The sequence below is a fragment of the Perca fluviatilis genome, chromosome 19, assembly GCF_010015445.1.
Source record: "Perca fluviatilis chromosome 19, GENO_Pfluv_1.0, whole genome shotgun sequence".
NCBI classification, from domain to species: Eukaryota; Metazoa; Chordata; class Actinopteri; order Perciformes; family Percidae; genus Perca; species Perca fluviatilis.
The window spans coordinates 16,503,059-16,526,466 of NC_053130.1; the positions used below are offsets into that span (position 1 = coordinate 16,503,059).

The following is a 23,408-nucleotide window of genomic DNA, read 5'->3' on the forward strand; positions in this document are numbered from 1 at the left end:
TTTAACGGCTTGAAAGTGTACATTGCCTTCTAATCTTAAACCAGTGCAGCAGTGCTACTGAAGGGCATGTCTTCACACTGAATATGTACAGTATATTAACTCACAAAGTATAACCTAGACACTTATGTAAACATCTATCTTCAATCCTACTGTTCTCTCTGCACTTGACAAAGCATTTACATTCAGAACAGCGAGGCATCATGGGCTTGGGCTCCTGCCAACTAAGTGTCACAGGTCAATTATCTTTCAAAAGATAACAGCCGTGTCTGCCATTTATCTAATCTGGGCCCGATTTCCATCTCAGGGATTTATTCTAAGTAAACAAGATGTTAAGGTATTCGTTTTGAAAGGGGACTAATCTGCTCGTCACACATGCTAGCCTTTCACTTTGTGACTGTGCTGACTCACATGAGATGAGCTGAATCAAAGCAGCTTCAGATTCAGTGACTCAGGAGTTTTGTAAAGTATTCATGAGGCTTGGAGTTAATCAAATGGGTCAACTGCTTTATCATAAAGGACCATACCCTGTGGTTTCGTAGCATGATTTAAGACCTCTGAATCGCTGGCCAAATCTAGGATTTTTTTTTAGCCTTTTTTCCAAAGGCTCATTTACCAGATCAGAGCTTTGTATTGGGAATGGGGTTGTCATTTTCCTCTGCCAGAGCACGACAAATAGCAAATAGTCAGATTATCAGGCTAGTGGTTTTGCATGTTGAGCCCCTTAATTAGCACCAACCATTTTTTTTTATTATTATTATTACACCAGAAATGTAAAGAATTTTCCTTTCAGATTTCCTTTCCCTGCTTTTCAGACAGCCTTTGGTGCCCATCAATTTAACTTGAAAATCAAGTTGCTCTACAATTGTGGAACCATTTTCAAAACTCTCCAACATCTGAGAGCTGACAGTCGAATGCTGAAAAGCTTTGCACAGACAAGCTGTGCTGTCAGAAAATCTAATCAGAATTGCAAGTGAGTAAACATGGATGTGAAAAGGAGCATGTGAATTCAGTCGTTTCTTGCTTTACAAAGGTTGCTCTCAAGTCTCAGATGTTGTAGCATCTTTAAATACACCGGCAGGAGGAGTTTTTACTCTGCTATCAACCGCATCACTATGTTCAGATAACATAACTAAAGGGCAACATAATACTGTAGGTGGTGTGATAGAATAGCTATCTCAATCAAGTTTCAAGTACCTGCACATCAAAGTTAATTATTTAGTAAAATGAACAGAAACAAATGGCAGCCAAGAAGGTTAGAAATCCATCTGAAAATGTATATTAAATACAGTGCAGGTGATTTGTAGTTAATGGGATACAACATGCAAACACATTTTCCATTTTCCCATGAACATCTGAGCTGAGCATTTACCAGTCTTGTCACTTGGCATGAACTCAACTGTTTTGAGGGAAACGCTGCAACTGAGCAAAAACACTGAGCAGAATCAATATACAGCCATTAATCTCTCAAGATGGTACGTGAAGTATCAAACTTGGCAGACACTATGTATGTCAATCCACAGTTACACCCTCTCAAACACAACTGAACAGCCGCAATTAACACCCTTTTATTCATTCTGTCATTGGTTTTGTCATTAATGGTGCTGCCCCAGGCACAAAGATCCAGTTTAACTGTCAAAATCCTCCTTTCAGATCAAGTGCGCATCATCGCAGCTGACGAACAGCCTGATAAAACCGACGTTTTGCTCTGCTCTTTGCACCTGCGAGTCTGAGAAAGAGCTTTATCGCGAAGACATGGGACACTGCCAGCCCCGTTTGACTCACACAGTCCTAACAACAGACGCTCCACATAGAGACAACAGCTTAATACCCTGGTGTGTGTGCGGCTGTGCGCAATGTGAATTTTAATGAGAGAGACAGAGAAACATAGAGACGCAGAAAGACCAAATCACAGAGATAGAGCTCTCAGATTGTCTCCCACGATATCTGGACGGGCGGCTGCTACTCTTCATGACCCCGATGCTTCGAGCCACAGATCAGATCAGGGACACAGTGTGACAGATGTCTGCCCTGGCTCTCTGTTCCAGGCATGAGTGCTGCTGGCACACACACCAAAGAAGAGGGTCGAAAAAAGCAAAAAGGGAGGGAATGGGGTGGGCACAGAGGAGAAGAAGGATGGCGTAAAAAAGGAGAGAAGAAAAAAGAGACAAGAGAGGAAGAGGAAAAACGGAGGGAGGGGAGGGCCGGGAGCAGAGTTTGCCCTGGGAAATCAGACGTCACGCCACACGGACTTCATCAGCGGGACGAGATCTACTTTGTCATGTTTCTGGCAGACAGCAACCAGTTTGGTCAGAAAGTGACACTACAAGTTTAGACATACCTCAAGCCGTGACTCCCTCCCTGACTGACCTGGGGGAGGAACACGAGACCTTACATGCACTTTATCATCATTAGTTTGTTTTTTTAAATCAGTTCAGCATCACTGGCGGGAAGGCACTCGCACACTGAATAATAAACTTCTGCATGAAAAACACACAAGCCCCGTGTCTGAACCTACAGTAAAAAGGCTGATACAACTAAAGAAGAGAGTGTTCAGAAGCCATTGATGCCTCTACACAAAACTCAACATGACCTCCGCACAATGACTCTCGCACTCTACTTTTGCTTTGAGGAGCAACACGCAAAAAAAGGAGATGAGAAGAGAGAAGAAGGGAGCTAATTATAGCCTCACAGCAGGATGGCCAGAAACAAACTTGATTATCATCATCGTCAAGAAGGCACAAAGGAAACCTGCCGCCTCCCCCCTTCCACCACAATCCAATAGAGAGGCTTTTAGCCTTCGTAATGATTTACAAAGTGACAAGTCAAACAGATTTACTGTGACAGCCTGAAAGGGACCAGCACGAACACTATCATTGCTCACGTGACCAGACCTTCTAGCCCTTCGCCCATTCCCCTTTCCTCTGCCACCTCCCCTCTCTCGAGCCCCTTCTCCCGCCTGTTCCAGGGGACAGCGAAGAATGAGGCTGGCTCAATAGGGGCAGGCAACAAGCCTATTCAATTCCCCCCTCGCTCAACACGAGCCCCCTTCAAACGAGAGGGAAAAGCTCTGCTTTGTGGAAGTTAGTTACTTAAAGTGACAGCCCCCCAGATAAGGATCTGGTCACGGAAAACTAGTGGCACGGAGTAAACGGAGATACCTTTGTACAATTTTAACACCATTACCCAAGGTTTATCAGACTTAATGAGCCATGAATGTGAAGTGAAATTTTCAGCTTGCAGGAGCAGCGGACAACATTTCTACAGCAGCCTTGGCCCTTCCAGTGGCCATGAAACACTATTAAAAACACTTATTAATCTGCAAAGGAAGATCATTACAAATGGAAAACATTTGGGTAATGTTGCACCCCACATTTCATTATTATTACTTTTTGAATAAAGAGAGTGCTCTTTCTTCTTGTGTTTTCGATCCATATTCATAGGAAGGTATCTTTTATGTCCTGAGTGACAGGATCTACATTTGAATTTCATTTCCGTAGCCCTGAAATATGGAGCAAATTTATGTTTGAGTAGCATCAGTCCCTCCAGGCCTGAGACGCTTTGCCTGGTGCAGTCATAATTTTTTTTTTCTTCTACTTTTTTCTGGAAGGTGAAAAACACCTTGGCAGTCCTCTGTTTGAAAACAGAGACACCCCTAAAACCATCAGAGCTGGCGGCACAGAGATGTGTGCGGAGAATTCTCAAGGAGCAGAGACCCTCGGGCTACGCAGATTCAGTTTCCCCCTTTCTGGCTTCCAAAAACAAAGGAATTCCAGAGAAAATCAGGGCAGGACCTCACCCCAAGCCACCACTGCTGCTGCTGCTACTACCCCCACCTCCGTCTCTATTGCTCTCTCACACACACACACACACACACAAAGACACAGCACAGCAAAGGTGATTTCATGCAACCATCAATAAGACACACCTCCTCGTTTGTTATACAATCATGTGGATATCCTGGGAGATGTGGCTACAGAGACATGACAAGGAGAAGAGGGTGTGTGTGTGTGTGTGTGTGTGTGTGTGTGTGTGTGTGTGTGTGTGTGTGTGTGTGTGTGTGTGTGTGTGTGTGTGTGTGTGTGTGTGTGTGTGTGTGTGTGTATAAAGGTGAAACATACTGTTTGGCCCTAATTCATATCTTACAGCCATGTCTGTCTGCTGTTGCTGCTGCTGTTTTTGACCATCACTAAACAGCGCAGACTTATATATTCAGAATGTAGCCACACATTAAGCAACAGCCTCAATATGTTGCCGTTTGGGCTGTGGTATGCCCCCCCCCCCTTCTCCAAATATATGAGTCAGACATGAAACGTGTGATGTCCTCACGTGTATCTTTAACAATGTCAACACATGCCATTCAGCGTCCGCTCCGCTCCCACCGGGGAGCCAAGTGAAGGTTACAGGATGGCTGTAAAAGCAATATGGCTGAGATGTGTCATAACTGCAGTTATGGGTAGTTGTTGGGATAGGAGCAGACACAGAGGAGCTCTTAATAAGTTAAGTTATTATTATTACTTCTTTCTGCTGGATGGATTACTTGAAAACTGACTAAACTAATTTAGAATGTTTTTTTTTTTACATGAGTAGTTCAAAATAAACTTTTCCACTGAGTGTTAAAGGTATAACTAGGGCTGGGCAATATATCGATATTATATTGATATCGTGATATGAGACTAGATATCGTCTTAGATTTTGGATATCGTAATATCGTGATATGATATAAGTGTTGTCTTTTACTGGTTTTAAAGGCTGCATTACAGTAAAGTGATGTACTTTTCTGAACTTACCAGACTGTTCTAGCTGTTCTATTATTTGCCTTTTCTCCACTTAGACATTATGTCCACATTACTGATGATTATGTATCTAAAATCTAAGTGTGAAGATATTTTGTTAAAGTACCAATTGTCAACCCTACAATATCGCCGCTATATCGATATCGCGGTATTTGGTCAAGAATATCGTGATATCTGATTTTCTCCCTATCGCCCAGCCCTAGGTATAACACAGATTGAGGTATAGGCTACGGGTGCACGGCCATGCTAGCAGCACTGTGAGGCTGTGCTTTGAGCTAAATGCTAATATGCTCACAATGCCAATGCTGATGTTGAGATATCATGTTTAAGCCATGTGTAATGTTTATGTCAATACGCTAACATTTGCTAATTAGCACTAAACACAAAGTAGACCTGAGGCTGATGGAAATGTCATTAGTTTTGATGGTATTTGGTCATAAACCAAAGTATTGGGCTAATTACAATTTTGACCGGATGGTGGCGCTTCATGAAAAGTCAGTGAATTACAAAACTGGTTACAATTTATCCTTGAATGTGTGCAGCTAATTTCATGGCAATACATCAAAACCAACAATTCAATCAAAACCAAAAAGGTCAACCTAATGATGACTCTAGAAGAAAAGTCAGAGGATCACCAAAATCATTAGGATTCATCATCTGGGAACCATGAATGTCTGCTCGCAATTTCATAGCAATCCATCACATAGGTGATGAAATATTATTAGTCTGGATAAAAGTGATTCAGCATGATTCAGCATGATTCAACAAAAAAATTTAGGAGCAAGTTAGACATATTTTCTGTACAGGCCATCCCTCTTCTTGTCACTAACATATTACACAGTGTTTTTGGAAGTGCAAAATAAATGGAGTATCAGATTCTGATCTGATGGAATCCACTTCCTCTCCCTCACCTTGTGTTTCTCACTCATCTCTCAGTTTGGTCATTTGCAAAGAAAATGTAAAGGATGCTTTTAATAAAACATGCAAGTTAAAGTAAAAGCATTTGTTAATTATAAATACTTAATAAATGTATGTAATGATAAAAAAGAAAATTCGTCAAATACAATCTTAAGTATGTAAAATCAAAAATGTTTTTTTTTTTGTGTGTATGTGTGAGTGCACACATTTGTGAATAGCAACCCGGCATCCTTAAAAAAATCATAAAACACAGGGACCCTTGCTGTTTTGTCAATAATGTTTGCCAGATAATTAAAGAGCCCTGGGAGACAATGATAAACATTGTTTAGAGGCTGATCCTGGCAAGCTCCAAGCAGTGTATCATTGCTGTCTCCGGAATACACACGATTAGCCTGGTCTCATTACTGATATGATAAACGACGGCTTCCACCGTGGCTTTGGTTTGCTGGGAGGACGTACTTGTAACAGGGGGAGATTAGAAAAAAGTGGTGAAACACATTGCCCCTGTAATAGACCAGGGATAAACGAGGGAGATGGGTTATCTGCAGTGCGATTGGAGATAATGTTTGTGATATTTGCAAAGTCAGGTCTGCAGCCAGTTATAGTACTTTCGACCATATATTATAAATTGCTGATATCACTGTTTAATAAAGTCAGCTCATGTATTTGTTTCACTCTTTATCACAGGCCTACCTTCTCCCTCCTTCTCACTCTGTCAAGTTAATGCTGTAACTCGGCCCCGGCCCACCAGCCTGTCTCTCTTTACAGTTGGTGTATCCACACAGAGGTTTAAAATATGCCCCTTTATCTAAGCCGCCCAGGCGGGAAAATGAAAGGGATGTCAGTCCTTAGAACCTTGGGAAAGCGCTTGCCAACCGCCCAGTGTCAAAACTGAGGGGAGGGCACCAAGTAGGCAAACACACTGTCCAAATTAAAAGACCTTTTTCTGTCCTGAGCAATGTTGAAAAGCGGTAAGAAAAGTCATAGTAAGGCAGTAGAGCTCAAGATTATTCCAATCTGATTTGAGAGGCTCTACATAACAATAACAACCTGCTTGATTGATGGACCAAAAGTTCAACTTCAAAATCAATATCTAGTGTACAGCCATCCCCCTGCCTTAAAGTGATGGTTCGGAGTAATTCACCCTAGGGTCCTTTGCACCATGACCTCGAGCCAAACACCCCCCCAGAAGCTTTTTTCACCTGGGTCTAACATTGGGCGAGTTAGCGTAGAGTAGCGTTAGCCGCTGAATAGCTTGGAAGCGAGCCGGACCACGTTTGTATCTCTTAAATGACCCCACTAATAATGCCCGAAATGATACCAAAGGTCTACACTAGTGTATATATAGGTTATGCACTCATAAAACGATGGATTTGAAAGTTTGTAAGTACACCAGAAGTTTATGTAAATAACACTTGCCTGCTGGCTTCTGCTCTCTGCTGTTGTTGTTGCTGCTGTGAGACGAGAAGAGATGCAACAAAAATATTTTTTAATTTAACTTATTTTTTAAAGTAAGTGCTGTAATATAACTAGCAGGAGACAAGTAATAATTGAGGTAAGTTTGGAGACATTACCTTATTTAATCATTAAATTAATACATATTTTTGTTGTATCTCTTTTCGGTGTAGTAATTTATAGACGGCCCTAAGCACTCGTCTAACTGCAGGTAGCAGCACCAGCAGCAGCAGCAACAGCAACAGAGAGCAGAAGAGAGCAGGCAAGTGTTCATAAACTTCTGGTGTACTTACAAACTTTCCAATCCATCGTTTTATGAGAGCATAACCTATATATACTAGTGTAGACCTTTGGTATAATTTCGGGCATTATTAGTGGGGTCATTTAAGAGATACAAACGTGGGTCCATTAGCCCCGCGCTAAGCTACTCAGCGGCTAACGCTACTCTACGCTAACTCGCCCAGTGTTAGACCCAGGTGAAAAAAGCTAGGGTAAATTACTCCGAACCATCACTTTAAAACTGAATTCTTTTCCACAAAAAAATATATTTTTATTATAATCTGCAAAGACAAATGAAAGCTACTATTCAATAGCCACCACATTTTAGGATTTGCACTCCATGCATGTGTAAGAATTAGTGTTACGTGAGAGCAGATGTTGCACGACTCCCTCTTTGCTTCAAAGCTGACATCGCAGGCGAATAATAAATGCTGTCCCTTTGCATTAGTGAAATCCTAGTTAATTTACTTTGTCAGAAAACAAGAAAGTATGTATCCCTGGAGGCCATGTTGGAGACAATTCGACCGCCTTCAGAGAATCTCTACCATCACTCTCCATCTCCCACGCAATCTCCACCAGAAAATCAACATCACTGCACACTTTGAGAGACAACAGTGCCGTCTAGACAAGAGACTGTTTATAGCACAAATGATATTATAAACATAGCATGTGGCGTATTATCTTTAGAAAAATATATATATTGTAGGCTTTAAGCTACATGCTGTGTAGTGGGTATGCAAAATTAATTCACATAATCCGGAATCCTCTTCAAAATGCATTGATGTTTTATAAAAACACAACAGGTTTTAACTTACTGACTCAACCCAGCAGGTACAGCTCTTTGCTGGACTGGTTCGTCTGATACCTGGCATGAACTCAAGCGCTGGGAAAGCTGCATGAGAGCAAGCCCGAGCTCGAGCCCAGTCCTGAGTGGCTGTCTGGCAAAAGAACCCGTGTGGGACACTGTGTAAGGTGTGAAGACCTCTCGGAGGAGGCTGCAGTCTGCGCTGGCATGCAGGCATGCTCCGGTATCAGGAGAGACAAGGCAAACACAGCAGATCAGTGCTGAAAGCGTAAACCCACTGACCCAGCATGAAAAGGGAGAGGGGACTAATTAGTGGCTGTACTTACAACTCAAAAGGAGAGGCAGAGAGACGAGGAGAAAGGAGGGAGGGGGGAAAGCACACACAACATACACACAGAGCGCACAGTTGGAGGATGAGGACAATGAGTTTGTTTAGCTTAAACAGGATTTACAAGGCAAACAGACACACGCTAACGCCACTCACTCAGACACATACTATCTCTTTTCTTCTCTATCGCTACCCCTTTCTCTCTCCGCCTCAACAACACAGAGCTGAGACAGACTCTGTGAGGATTTCATCAGCAGTAAAAATAAATAAATAAAAAAAGTGAGGGTAATTGCTTGCGATGGTGAGAAGTCTTGAGTGCAGGCAGGAGTAGTGGGCGAATGGATGGATGGATAGAGGGAACATTTTGTTCCTCCTGTGCGGGCTCCAACTCTCATATTGTTCCTGGTGAGGCCGGGTGTCATTTATGATTCAAGGGCCCCATCCTCTCGACGGATGAGAAAGAGACATGGCCATTGTGACGTCCCCTGCACTCGTTTCTCAAAGAACATCAAATCAAACATGCATGAGGCGGTGACAGGGGTGGGCCAGCAACTTCTCTCTCTTCACTTTCTCCCTCTCTGCACTCTGTTTCACTCTCTTGTCTCAGAAAAAAAAAAAAAAAAAAAAAAGCACTTAGAGGACTGCGTCTCCCTGATGTTGGGGGAGCTCAAGGTTGAAGTGACGGCTCTTCTGAAGCAGGAGTTGAGTTGGTGTTTTGCCTGTATTATACCACTTAAACAGATATCTGTAAACAACACAACTGACTTATACACAGCACATAATGGACCTTTTTCACAGCAGACATTTAGGCTTGTCATAGTAGGAAAAGCACAGCTGAAATTGATAACCTTAACGATCTCAATTCCATCAAGTGTCCCAGTAAGATATTTCAGTGAGTCAGCATGCCCAATACCAGGGCCTCTCCTAAGTGGAATGCAGCCATCATTAATGGTTTGGAATACACCTGTGCTTTTCCTACTATGATATGTCAACATGTCTGTCGTGAAAAAGGTCTATAACTTCAATGCTCGATCCCATTAAACTGGTTTAATACAAATAACTTGTGACAGGTGGAATATACCTTTTCTAAAACTTATATTTATTCAAGGAAGGGTTTTGCTGAGTGCAAACTTTCCCTAACAGCACCGCCCTGTTTCACACACCTGAAAACAACCCAGCACCTCTACAGTTTTCAACATTGTATGTAAATATTGTATTCACAATGCTTCTCCTGACTTTCTCAGCCACCGCAGGAGTTTGAACCAACCAGCCACAAGCCAAACCACAGTGCAAGGTTTGCAGCTTGAAGGACAGTGGTGACAGGCATGTGGCATTGAGGTTTTCTTATCCCAGGGCCTCATGTTGGCCCACTTTGGCCTCTCTATACCAAACTGATGTCATCACAGTCAGTCAGAAGGATGAGTTACATCTCCTGGGTGCTTCATTTTCGCTTTATTAGTTACACTTCAATTACCAGATTTTAACTTGAAGAGAGCTCATGAGACTTATGGGTAGAATTACAACAAGGTTTAGGAAGTAGTTAAGTGTCTGGCACGAGGGCACAACCTCAGCTCACTCTCAACATTTCAAGTTGTAACTCCCTCTTATTTTGAAAAAGTGTCTCTAAAATGCTCTGAGGCAACACAAGTTTTTCCTTATTAAAAGACCAAAATAGGCACATTGAAAACAAAGGCTCAGTCGAGATGAAAAGTGCTGCCAAGTCGAACCACAAGTGAGACAGAAAGAGAGAGAAGGAGAGACAGAAACAAAGGCTGACTTCTGCTCGGGACACTAGTGGGTGGGTTTGGGCTGATGGCGAGACACCAGACTACTAAGAATCCATGGCAAGTGAACAGGCAGCAAGTATTTCACAGCACTCCTCAAACTAACATGAACAGCTAGATGAAATGCCAGGCTGTCAAAACATCGATTAGCGTTCGCCAGGTTTTAAGCACTTAGCAGGCTGCAGCTGTGCCGACACACAGTAAACAGCAGCAAAGACGCTGAAACTTGGTAAATTGCTGAGTAACAAAAAGCTAATTAGTCAGACACGAGTAATTAGTTGTTTTTCCTGTAGATACTTCTAATGAGTATTAGCTCGGTGCTTCACAGAAGTGCAAAGCTAGGGAGCAAGGTGCACTCACTACTGTACTGCTTTGTGTGAATAATCATCCTGAGAGTTTGGAGAATAGCTGCAGGTGTTTGAAACCGATACTTGAATTTGTGATATACGGTAATTTGTTGCAGCCTGATTTATTAAAAATTATTTTTTTCCACCTGATACAAATATCCAATATTTTACAGCCATATTGGCTAATACCGAGCACAATACTTTCATTCTGTCTCGGTTTGGTTTAGGGAACAGACATACTGTTGCGTATCTTCTTCCACGTGTTTAGCTGCAACTGCTTGTTGCAAGTGCATGTGTTGCCTTTCTGTGTGTGTTTACAAATTCGCTATTTTCCCGGTACATTTTTGGCAAATTATCCTTCAAATTAGGGCGTATAGGGCCAGACGATCCAGTCTCAGTGAGCATACTTCCATTTGTACCCATTGATTTCTCAAACAGCCTAAATTTGATTTCAAAGTTAGTCCACTGGAGCCTTTAGCCGTTTTAGTGAATCAGACACTCTTCTGTCTTGTCTCACAGCCTGGCTGGCTGGTTGCTGTGAGGCCCCAGGAGGGACAACAGAAGGAAAGAAAGCTCACACACACACACACACACACACACACAAACACACACATTTCCAAGTTTCAAACAGTTGCAGATGGCTTTAATTCCTTGCCCTCTTTCTTTCACAATTTATCAGGTAACCCACTCTGAACGAGCGTGCCTCCTTTTCATGCTTTGCTTTGATGACTTAACGCTGCTTTGGTTCATCAGAAGGAGAGAAAAAAAGAGAGCCAAACAGCACTAATTAATGTGGTGTGGCTGACAAGTGTTGCTGCTGAAACAATTTCATTACATCACCAATTTAAATTACCAAGGAGGGAGACACTGGAGGGTGCACCAGTTTACACGCTCTCTAAGGCCGACATACAGGGAGTGGAGTGGACACAATAACATGAACACCTGCAATCCAATGCAATACTCCTGTAATAAATACTGACTGTGTTACACCTATAATGTTTCATTTGTATCTGAGACTGTGTTAGATTGCTAAGGAAATAGGGCTTTTAGGTGTTAACTGATTTACTGCGGGCAGTGACTGTACATCCGCTTGTTATCTTACCGGCATGATAACAGGATAGTAGCACAGTCAGTCAGTAAGACATGGTTGGCTTATAGATATCACATAGCTCCACAACTCTGTAACAGCAGCAAAGGATTGCTGATTTGCTCCTAATCCCACTTCCTTTAACTTCAGCACCTTACTAACAAGGATAAAGGATCTTTTTTTTTTTTACCCCCTCCCAAAGTTTAGCTGTCCTGTAGCAGGGTGCACGGTAATGAAAGAGCGGCAGTCTCCTCCTCCTTCTTCTCCACCTCCTCCCATTGGGAGCCCCCTCTCTGCTGCGCTCTGCCCCGGCTGGCCTCACATCCAGATGGGAGGAATTTTTACGGGGAGGGTCCACCAAACTTAAGGCTGCGCTGAATCAAGCAGCTCATCCACACTCCCCTGCAGAAGGGCTTAAAAATGTGGTACTGCTGGTCTCTATCAGGGATTCAGATAGTTTCAAGGAAACCATGTGTGTAGACTAATTTGTACAGAAATGTTGGGGGGGGGGGTGCAGTGAAGGTGCATGTAAATGAATGGAAAGACTGGACACTGACACATGATTACAGTCACACCTGAGCATTGTCTATTAGAAATATTCACAGAGCATTAAATTCATTGTGAACGTAAACGATTTCTCAGCTCACTAGAGAGCCCACTTGAGTCCCATTAAGGGCCCCCGAGGGTCCCAATGACCACACGCTGGGAGCCACTGATCTTTGAATGATCACTGAGAGGATCCAATCAAAACAATCAGTGTTATCAGTGAAGGTCAATGTGGCAAATGTTGCATTACATGGTGTTGTTTAACAGAACATAACATAGTAACATTTCGCGGACATGGCTGCTAATTGCATCACAACAGGTAGCCGATAGTAGCCTTGAAGGGAGTCAACTAGCCCAGTCACACTACTGGTAGCTAAGTGACATACATTCTCAGTTTAGCATCAACCAAGCCATCAGCTGTTTCACCGAGACGAGACATTCACCCCCACCCCACCCCCCTCCCCACACACACACACACACACACAGAGTGACCTGCAATCACTGTGTTACTGGCACATATTCCTATCTTCACAAAATGCATGCACCTATCATGAAATAATCCTGCAGACACATTGACCGTTTCGCTCCAGCGCAACTCGTCTACACAAGGCAGAAACATGCGATATACAGCACTCACAAGCCTGGATATTACACCGCGTAAAAAGGCTCCGTTACCCCTCACGCAACCAGAATCTGCCCCCTTTGACACGAGTTCATCAGCGGCTGCTAAAGGTTTCTAGGAGGTCACCCTATTGTTAGCAGGTAGTATGTGTCCAGCGGGAGGCAAACCCCATCTTGAGCAACCCTCTGACACATTCAAACCTCGCTTTGCAACAAAAAAAACAACCAGGCGCGAAACTTACTTTTAGCTCGGACCTCAGAGGCAAATCCGCGTATTGTTTCTCCAAACCTCGAGTTTACGGTGCTCCTCTCTCTCGCGCTAGTCTCTCCACTTCACAAAGACGACGTGAGAGCCCCGGAGACGGTGTGAGTGACTGACTGAATCAACTACCGTAGAGCACGGCAAGTTGAAGTGTCAGATTACACTGGCTATTCAGTTACCAGAGAGAGCCGTGTTCGGCGGTCGGTATGAAGATGCGACCTAGATTCCAGCGGAAGGACACCGATTGTAAAGGTGTAAGTACACACTAATGGGCTGCTAACAGCACATATCACACTGGAGCGGACTGCAGCTCACAGCTCCGGCTATTGTCTGGTTCTGTGTCATTACAGCGGTGAAGAATGCCTGCCTTAATCAAAGACGTTAGTTAATTCAACAACAGTTGATTACCATTTGACACCATTAACAACAACATCATAACAACAAATAACTTATTAATAATAGTAATAGTAATATAGAGCTGCAATAATAATAATAATATCAGAAAAGGGGCAAAGAAAATCGCAAAATCTTCATATTTAAGAAGCTGGAATCAGCTACTTAAGAACCAGTTTGTCAATTAATAGATTAGCTAAATTTTTCTGTCAATCATAGAATAAGCTCTAAATAATAATTATGATGGATTTGATTAAAATGAAGTGTTATTATTGTATTGTTAACGAACAACTAGTAATAAACTAAAACGTTATAATATAATAATAATAAATATTAATAATAATATAATAAATAAACTGTTAGGCTTATATTATTAAGTCTTCTTTTTGCCCTGACTTGTTTTACATTTCTCAACTTCCCACATGTGTGTGAACCTTTGTAACCTGCTCCCCGCTCCAGTAGGTCTGCAGGCAGGGCTCCATGTTTTGCGGATGGCCGGTCTCCGGTGGAAGAATAACAAAGACGTGTTTGAGAGCAGCGGCAGGCTGGGCTGAGGGGTGACGTCAAGGAACAATGTCTCCCCTCCCGACACGCACGCACGCACGCACGCACGCACAGCACAGAAACTCTTCCCTCTCTTCCTAGTCAGGCAAGGCTGAACTGCCCAGAGGGAGGGCCGCTCAGCTAGCAGTGCATCAGATAGAATAACTCACTACTCATGCTGTGCCATGCACACAGGATTTCTTCAGTGTTTTTTTTGTGTGTGTGTGTGTGTGTGTGTGTGTGTGTGTGTGTGTGTGTGTGTGTGTGTGTGTGTGTGTGTGTGTGTGTGTGTGTGTGCAAAAAAATAAATAAAAAAAGAACAATGGGGTGGCACATCAGTCACTGCAAATAAACCATTGTACAAATACAAACACTAACACAACAAAAGCATGCCTGTGTGTGCACTTTACAAACTCCTTATTTCCTGTGGTTGATACATACAAGTTCATCAATAAAGGTGACAAGATTAGGTCTGCTGAAAAGTAATACACAATTTCCCTTCACATAATGTCATCAGTCCAGGGGTCAAATTCCTGTCAGCAGCTCCCATGGCCCCGGCTCCTCTCCTCTTAGAAGGGAAGGAAGGGGCTGCCATCCTTTTTAGCTTCCTGCCTGCAGGGCTCCTGACACTGATGCAGTGAGGGCCTGAACGGGGTATCAGCAGTGGAGGGGGCGGGGTGGGGGGCGGGGTGGGGTGGGCAAAGCCCCGGGCCCCTGGCCCCTGGTTGAAGCAGCTATTCACACTGAATTGGGACAAATGTAGCCAGTGATATCACTGGCCTGTTTCTTAGATGGAGATTGGGTGAGCAGTCATCTGATTTTTTTTTTCTCCTTTGGAAATGGCTTGTCGAGATGACCCATGTCTGATGCTGCTTCTGATATCGATGTGTATTGATCTGCCATGTTGATGACACATTCTATACTCAGGGTTTTTCCTAAAATCCTCAGGGCTTCTTGTTGTCAGTCAATTACATTTTCTTTTTTTTTAGTTTAATAGGAGACAAGTGTAGGTTTCTCTATTACTGTTACCCCAGAGCTTGGGATCAACAACTGACGGATCTATTGTTGCCAATGTCCATTTAGGTTTCAGTCTCATCATAATATCATCTGTTCTGGATCATCCATCAAGTTTTTGTTTAATACCAACTTAAGGCAGCAACGCCTGTTACGGGTGTCAGGGGGCCCGCAGCCGGTCGGGTCACTCTCCAGTTCAAAGAATGGTTTGTTGTCAGAAGTCCTCGCTTTCGTAGCAAGGCATGTGCCTCAGTCTCTCCAATAATATGACAAGATGTCTGCAAACAAGATATATGGATTATAGGTGGGATGACTTTAGCCTGGCTTGGCTCTGGGTATAATTTCATACGCACAGTATTTCAAAGGGCTGAATGAATGCATCAAAGGAGAACAAAGAGAGTGAAGCATGCTCCAACAAGGTCAATACATATTGCATTGTGTTAGAGTGTGTTAAATCAACATATGCAAAACAGTTTAGACCTTAGAACATTAGCGACAATCAAGGCCCGACTTGGAGTTCAAACACAAAATGATGTATATTTCTCTTGGCCACCTTGCTGTAGGCTTTCTGCTGGTGACAAGGCTTCTCTCTGTAGAGGCGGCAGGGGGAGTGATGGATGCTGCCGGGGCCGCATGTAGCTACATGATGGAGGGATACTTTCAGTTGTGCTGACATCAGCTCTCCCGTTCACACAGAGGTGTGATGGTTGTTTACAGTGCCACCCTGCTGTCGTCGCCATGAGGTTCCTTGCTGCTGAAAACACTACAATGAAATACTAATAAACAAGTTCCGTCTTCAGGAAAACAGAGTGACGGATTGAGAGGCTGATACCTCGTTCGCACCAAAACAAAGACCAAATAAAAACGGTGTTTTCCGTTTTGTGAATGGGTTTCTGACCATGTCAGTGACACTGCTCTGTTTTTACAAAGGTCAAGCACGGTTACTTTGGTATAATAAAAGGGTGCACAAAAATTACCACCACTAAAAACATGTTCCCTTCCCTCTCTACCGAGCTGATGTGTGGTGAGCGTCTAGGCATCACCCAGGTGGGTGCTACACATTGGTGGTGGTAGAGAGTAGTTCCCCCCCCTTTTTAAGCGCTTTGAGTATCTATGATAAAGTGCTTTATAAATGTAATTCATTATTATTATTATTATTATTATGGTAACCTGATTGCTATATGGCTGCTATTGTAGAAATAACCCTATTACAGTCAGTCTACATCCATCTCAAGCTATTTCCGCCAGTTTTGCAAAGACCCATGATTGCATTGTGTAAACCGTTGCATTAACCTTTCATAAAATGACCAAAAAAGGAAAAGAAATCCTATACAGTTTCATCAATCGTCCATACCATCCACCATGTTGAATCTATGAAAACAATGCTGCAGTGACATTGCTGTATTCCTGTATACAAGGTCTTCATTAGAGTCTTCATTTCCAACCACAGTTGGAAACACTCAGCCCTGAGTAAGACTGCAACTAGAGAATATTTCATCTTTTTTATTTTATTCATCAATTCATTGTTGACTCTATAAAATGTCTTAAAATAGGCACAAACACTCCTCACCCAAGCCCAAGCGCTTGTTTTGTGTGACCTTGGCATCTTTGCGTGATAAATGACTGAAACAATTAATTATCAGGATTGTTTTCAATTCATTTTCATTTGCATAATCCACAAGTTATTCCAGCACAAAGTTCGGGTTGATTGCAACAACCCAGTATGAACACATTATTAATAGTCTGTTACAAATGGTTAAATGCGGGTTGAACCCATGTTGAATATACTATTAAAAAATATAGTTTTTTTTGTGTGTAAAGGTGAAACAACTGATTGACCGAATGACTGTAGGAAGAGTATGAGAAACAAGGGTTAATATTTGGGCCAAGTGGAGAAGATGCAGGGCAGTAAATGGATCATCTCCTGCAGAGAAAAGGCAGGAGAGCTCTATTTTAAAACAACACAAGAGAAGTCTGGTTGAGTATAGCATTGATTGTCTCTGGCTGCGAGAATAACAAGGAGCTGAGAGAGAGAGAGAGAGAGAGAGAGAGAGAGAGGACAGAAAACAGAGAACACGACCGCTAGCTTCTGGAAGCTTGGACAGCCTTAAACAAATGCTCTTCTCTCTCTCTCTCTCTCTCTCTCTCTCTCTCTCTCTCTCTCTCTCTCTCCATCCGTTCTCTCCATTACTCTTCTGTTTTTTTCCCAGTGTATGTCGACTGAGCAGTGGCAGATAAGGCAGACAGCCGGGGCCCCATGCTGACTGGCCGGACTGGCTGTGGGAAGCACAGAAGCAATCAATGAGTGCTCACAATAGAGCGGCAGCATCCAGATAGCTAACAGCTCCCTGAGGCCATGGGAAGGAGGTGGTGAAAAGGGGGAAGATACAAGGGGGTGAAGAAAGGAGAGAAAAGGCAAAGGAAGGTGGGTGAAGAGATTGCGCTTTAACACAAGTTCTTTCCACGCCATATAGGAATAAGGAACATGCATGAAGCACTACACCACATACTCCTTCATGGATGTCTATGCTCACTAAAGCATGTGTAACTTGAGGTCAACATTCAGTTCAGGAACTTGTGGCTGCCTCTGAAGCAGGACTCTCCAGTTATGAGATGTGAAGTGAAGAGTGGTGTTTCGATGCTTGGGGTGATGGCAGCAGTGATAGTGCTATTTTTAGTTGTCTTCTTCTTCCACTCATTGTTGCGTGTTTGCATGCATGCGTATGTGGGAGCCTATTTTTTTTTTTTTTTTTACATTATTATGCAATGCAGTATCTGACCTTGGGAAGAACATGTGCCAGAGGGATAGGGAGAGAGCTGAGTAAATGTGTGACCACTTCAACCTCTGTGTCATCCTTGACTGCACAACTAGCTACCTCACTAAGTCACAGAGCAGTCTTCACGAGAACATTATTAATTCAGCTTATTCAGATCCATAGGTTACACGCTTGTTCTGTTACACTGGTGCAAGCTAGGGAGGGAGGAACAGGGGACTTTTTTGGTATTATCTGATTATCTGAAATATAATCAACATTCATCATTTAGCACGCAAAACAATTTTTTGGTGGATATAAAAATGTGGAATTCCCATTCAAAATACTATTCATAAGCTGCCTTTAAAACAGCTTTTAGGCAATCTTTGCATCTAAACAAGGATCTTGTGACTGGAGTTAAAAAGGAAAACAGGCTGGCAGACAAGCCACCTAAGCTAGAGCCTATTTCTCAGGATGACATTAATATAATAGCGCTGGTGCCCAAAACAACTTTGTATTGATTCACATAACCTTTTAAGCCAATCGATTGCTGCACTCCAACTCAGAATGCTTAGGCATGGGCATGTTTTCAAGCAAGGATTTGTTGCAGTGTTGCATGTTAAATATCGTGTCTTGTGGTGTGTTTTATGCTGATGTGTGGGTAATTCATCATTCTTTTTTTCCCTGCTTTCTCATTCATAAAAAGATGCCGTAAATATGCTTAAAGTAATGAATTAATCTTCTAAATTTTGATCTTTATGTGGAGTATTTTTCTGCTATGGGTCTCTTCGTATCACAACTATAAATCGTTTTTTTAGAGATATAAATACTTTGTTGTGACACATTTTGTATTGTGCTTTCAACCTTCACTCATGCTCCCCTGGTTTCCAATGGTCCTATTGCTTTCCCTCCGTACTGGTCATGGTGACTCATCCTTAAACACAGATTCTTGAGATCCATTTAGCATTTGCTGATCCTGGAGGGAGAGTTCATGAAAAAGCTGAATGGCCACAAGACACTGGGGTTGTTTGTAATTGTACAGCAAGCTCGCTGCAGTTTCCACTCAAGTGCGACTGCAGGTGTCAAGGCAACTGGAATTTTTTTTAGTAGTTCAAAGGGTGCAGCCTTTCATGTGTATCTGCACTAAAAACATTTGCAGTGTACATGAAAACAATGCCTGTTCTGAACATGAGATGGTAACAGCCACCACTCAGTTGTTGTGTTAACCCAATTCCTTTAGGTTAACTAGACTATATGAATATGTGTTGGTTTTAACATCCCCTACTGTTTAAAAAAAACAAAAAAAAAAACAGAGTCAATCAGTCCATCAAAGAAACACTTTCTGCAGTGTGGCTGGTAAGATTTTGAAAGCAGATGTTGGCTGAAAGCCACTTCCCTGCTTTTCACATTTAGAGCCCTCTGATGTAGAATACCCTCGTATGAACAACTAATTAGAATCATGCTACTAACATGGAGATGCTTGCGTATTTTGGCTTATATGATTATTGCACTTTTCCTACATATTTCATTCCAGAATATACTTACTGCTCTATGACAAATTAACCAATGAAATACACTAGGGTACGAAACTTACATATACAAACCATATGCTACACATAATCCCAAAATCATCATAATCATGTTTTTGGCAAAACACTGCATGGTCATATATATGGATATTAGAGCATATGGGATTTTAAGACTTCATTTATATATTGTGGGATTAAAAGGGGACTAGAGTGGAAGAGTGCATTTAAATGTATAACACTAGCACTGCAAGGGAACACTAACAATGTGTACTTAGCATCTTAACAACAGAAACACAGCCTGTAGCCTAAATCTCAGTGATTATATACATTAACAATGACTAATCACGTTATACAACCCACCACTCTCCAGTCCTCCAAAGTACTTTGACTGAGCACACAACCTTCAGGACATAGCTCGGAGCCACAGAGCAGCAGGAGGAGGTATTGAATCTCCTCCAGTAAAAATAAATAACGCCCTTGTCTGCAAGTGACCAGTGCTCACTCCCAGACTTTTAAGGCGGCTCGAGTTACTGTGGCCCCTGACAGGAGCAGACAGGTTGTGTCTGAGAGAAACACCTTCCCACAGATGACATCATTGTGCGGGAGAGCGAGGCACAGAGAGAGCCAGGAATGGCTCCGCCACAAAGGCTCAATACTCTATCAGAACCTAAGATCACGTCATGATCTTTTACTCCTAACAAGTTTTGCTGCATGATTTTTTTTTTTTTATCTGTGAGAACATTCTGTCTTCTCTCAGACGGTTTGGCTGATCAGGACCCTGATTAGACCCGTTATGTGTCCATGAAGAGGAAAGCTTCAATCTTCAGTTATTAGTATTCGAGAGGCATGAAAACATGACCTTAATTCCCCAGAGTGGCAATGCTCAGACAGTACAGTTCTCCATTTAACACAACCCGCACACACACACACACACCAACGCACACACACACACACACACACACACACACACACACACACACACACACACACACACACACACACACACACACACACACACACACACTGAAAGTCTTTTAGACAAAGAAATAGTTTGATCTAACAAGGCAGTCTTAGAGATGAGTCTATTGTATGGGTTGAAATTAGCTCCCACCACCCTGCTCCCAATGAGGGTGGTCTCCCTTGGGCGCTGTGGATGACATTACAGGGATTTGTCCGTGAAGATCTGACTCTATTACTGCAGATAATGCTCTGGTAGACAACCACAGAGATCAGAGAGAAAAGCGTGTTGCTCGCAACTTGTAATCATGTGTATCTCAATTATCTAAAATGGCCTCATCTATTCATCTACTTCATCTTCACTGACTGTAGAGCAGCACAGAATCATGGAGGTTTACTCAGAGCAGCGATGTGTGAGCATTTACTTTTAAATGTCCTCATTGGACACACAGTGAGGTGTCCATTATGGATGGATTTGAATGGATAAAAAAAAAAGCCCAAATATTTAAACCATGGAAAACAAGGAGATACAACAGAAGACAGCACCACCTGCTGGTTGTGGCTGGTTGGTGGTGTGGGGTAGGAGGGTTGGGGGTTATCCTTACTGTGCAGAGATCACAGAACAGGTTTAGTTATGGAATGAGACCTGGCAGATCCGTGTCAATCTCATCCAGATGCTCAACACTGTCTCACTCACAGTTGCTGTAAGTGTGCTGCGAGTGAATGAGTTTCAAGAGTCGTTGAGCCTAAAGGGTGTAGATGTTGTGGTCTAGTGATGAAAGAGCTGCCAGGTTAAGTCTTCACTCCATCAAGTGTGAGCAATGGCACCAAGACCCCAAATGCTCCAGTGGAGATGCTCAGATGCTAGAAGCAAAAGGGTGCTCGTGTTCCTGGACACAGAATAGGCTCTCACTCTCACTCTCACTCTGTTGCTGACACCCCTCTGTGATGTGACGCAATAAGTGTTTTTTTTTAGCTGTGCAAACATCTCAGTAAGAACGGACTCTGGACCTCGATGACCAGCAAGCTGTAAATCCTCCCAACCACCACCCGCCCACATGTTGCCACATATGGGACCTACTGTACACAAACACAAAATGACTCATCCTTGTGTAAGAAAGGCACCGCCCAGGTCCCTCGGTGAGCAGTATCAGTATGCTGGTATCTATGTAGCCTTTGTAGCACCTGACCCCACACTCACCTCACCACTGCTCCCTTGTCCTCATATCCTAATACTGTTTGGAATGTGTTGCCAGGCGACTGTCTCCATACACACAGCACCTGGCAACTCCGACAGGAAACCTCCATAGCTCTGTGGAAAATTAGATGCCATTACTGTGTGCACACCCATTTGTCCAGATAACTGGATATCTGTGCTTTCTCTGTCAATCTCCACTCTTTTGTTTCTACTGTAAGACAGTATCTGTCTTGTAATTGTGTGTATTATGTTTTTTTATAATAGCAGTGATTTCCCAAACAATCAGTGACCTAATCTGTGTTGGTTAATGAACTTCATCCTCATTACTATAAGCAACCTTTCGCCAATTAACTCCCCCTCTGATTTGCATTACAGGGGTGGCCAAGAAAGTGACTGGACCTCCGTGCTGCTTACTCTGTCCCATCAATTTCCTGTTATTGTTGGCAGTTGAGCTGAAGCCCCAGTATTGATCCATCACCTCGGGAGAAGATAAGGTGGGGAATCGAGATGGATTCCATATGTATTATCTAATGGAATTCCTCCTCCCAGAAAGGGCTATGGATTTTCTGCCATTGAAGCTGTGAAAATGTGTGTCTATGCGTGCCTCTGCTGTGTGTGTGAGTGTCCTCTCTCCAAACGCAGAATGACGCTTTTGTAGGATGGATTAATGCGGTAAGCAGACAACAGTGGAAAGTGGCACTGAGGCTTTACGGACTGTTGAAGCATTCAGGGAAATGCACTCCCTATGAATGTGTATTGACCTGCTGCTCTCCAAATGGCCCTCTCATAGAAGTGCACATACATAGGCTCTCATGTGTGGAGTATTGCATCAAATGCTGACACACAAAGTGGTGCTGTGATGGGGGGTTTCTTAAGATTGAGGCTTGTATATTACAGTACTACTTTCTCATACAGCACTGTTGTAAAGGGTTGTATAGACTATAACCAAGGCTTTTATTAATGTTCAATTAATCTAATGCTTTATAGATCAGTTATAAGACATTAATAAGAGTAACATTTAGGCTTTCAGGTTAAGGAAAAATGGCTGGTTAGTCATCCAGCAGACACAGAGTAACAATAGCATTAATTTGGAGGCATGTTTGGGTCCATCTGATGAATATAAGTCGAATATTCACTCCCCTTTTAATTTTGTTCTCTGCCAACTCCTGAGGGAAATATCTGGCTCTTTAGCTGCCATGCTTCACTATGTTCACCAGCTAGTCACAAACTGTGTCTGTCTGTGTCTGTCGTTTGGTGCTGAGCAGGTAGTGGGTTTTTTAGTGTTTTCACTGAAAACAACTGCCTGCTGTGGCTGAAAACAACACTCACGAGGACGGTGAGTGAATCCGTCACTATGAGTGACACCTTCCACGTACACTTTATTGTTTCATCCATCATTGATGTCAAAATATTGATTACAGCAGCTGTGACAAATAGATTGCAGTCCTTTTCCAGGAGGTCAGAGGTCAAATGGTCAATTAGAGGGGTCTACAATAACAAAAAAAACACCTAAAAACACAAAGTGGAACCCGTCAGAGTCTGATCCATTTTGCAAAGAAAAATAATACATTTTTAAATATATAATATTTAAATAACTTAAATTGCAATGAGTTGCATCTATGACATGATTACTGTAACTAACACCCTTTCTTTCCTTCTTTCTTTTCTTCTTTCTTTCTACATCCTGCATGCTACATTATCAGAAAATCAGATAATCTGCACAACCTCTTCCTTAATCATACAAAGGCACAGGTTGACCCTGCACAGACAGCAGCTCTGATTTTCAATATCCCGCA

The 23,408-nt window shown here is 42.7% G+C and overlaps 1 protein-coding gene across 3 annotated transcripts in view; it reads right to left on the minus strand.

Annotated features, from left to right (window-relative positions):
• zmiz1a (zinc finger, MIZ-type containing 1a) overlaps positions 1-13,429 on the minus strand; it is a 110,221-nt gene extending 96,792 nt beyond the window's left edge. The window contains exon 1 of one of the 3 annotated variants that reach the window (XM_039784714.1): positions 13,206-13,429. The gene's annotated coding sequence lies outside the window, so the exon portion shown is untranslated. The remainder of the gene's footprint in view (positions 1-13,205) is intronic. The other 2 variants (XM_039784712.1, XM_039784713.1) reach the window with 2 other exon arrangements.
• Positions 13,430-23,408: the final 9,979 nt, after the last annotated feature.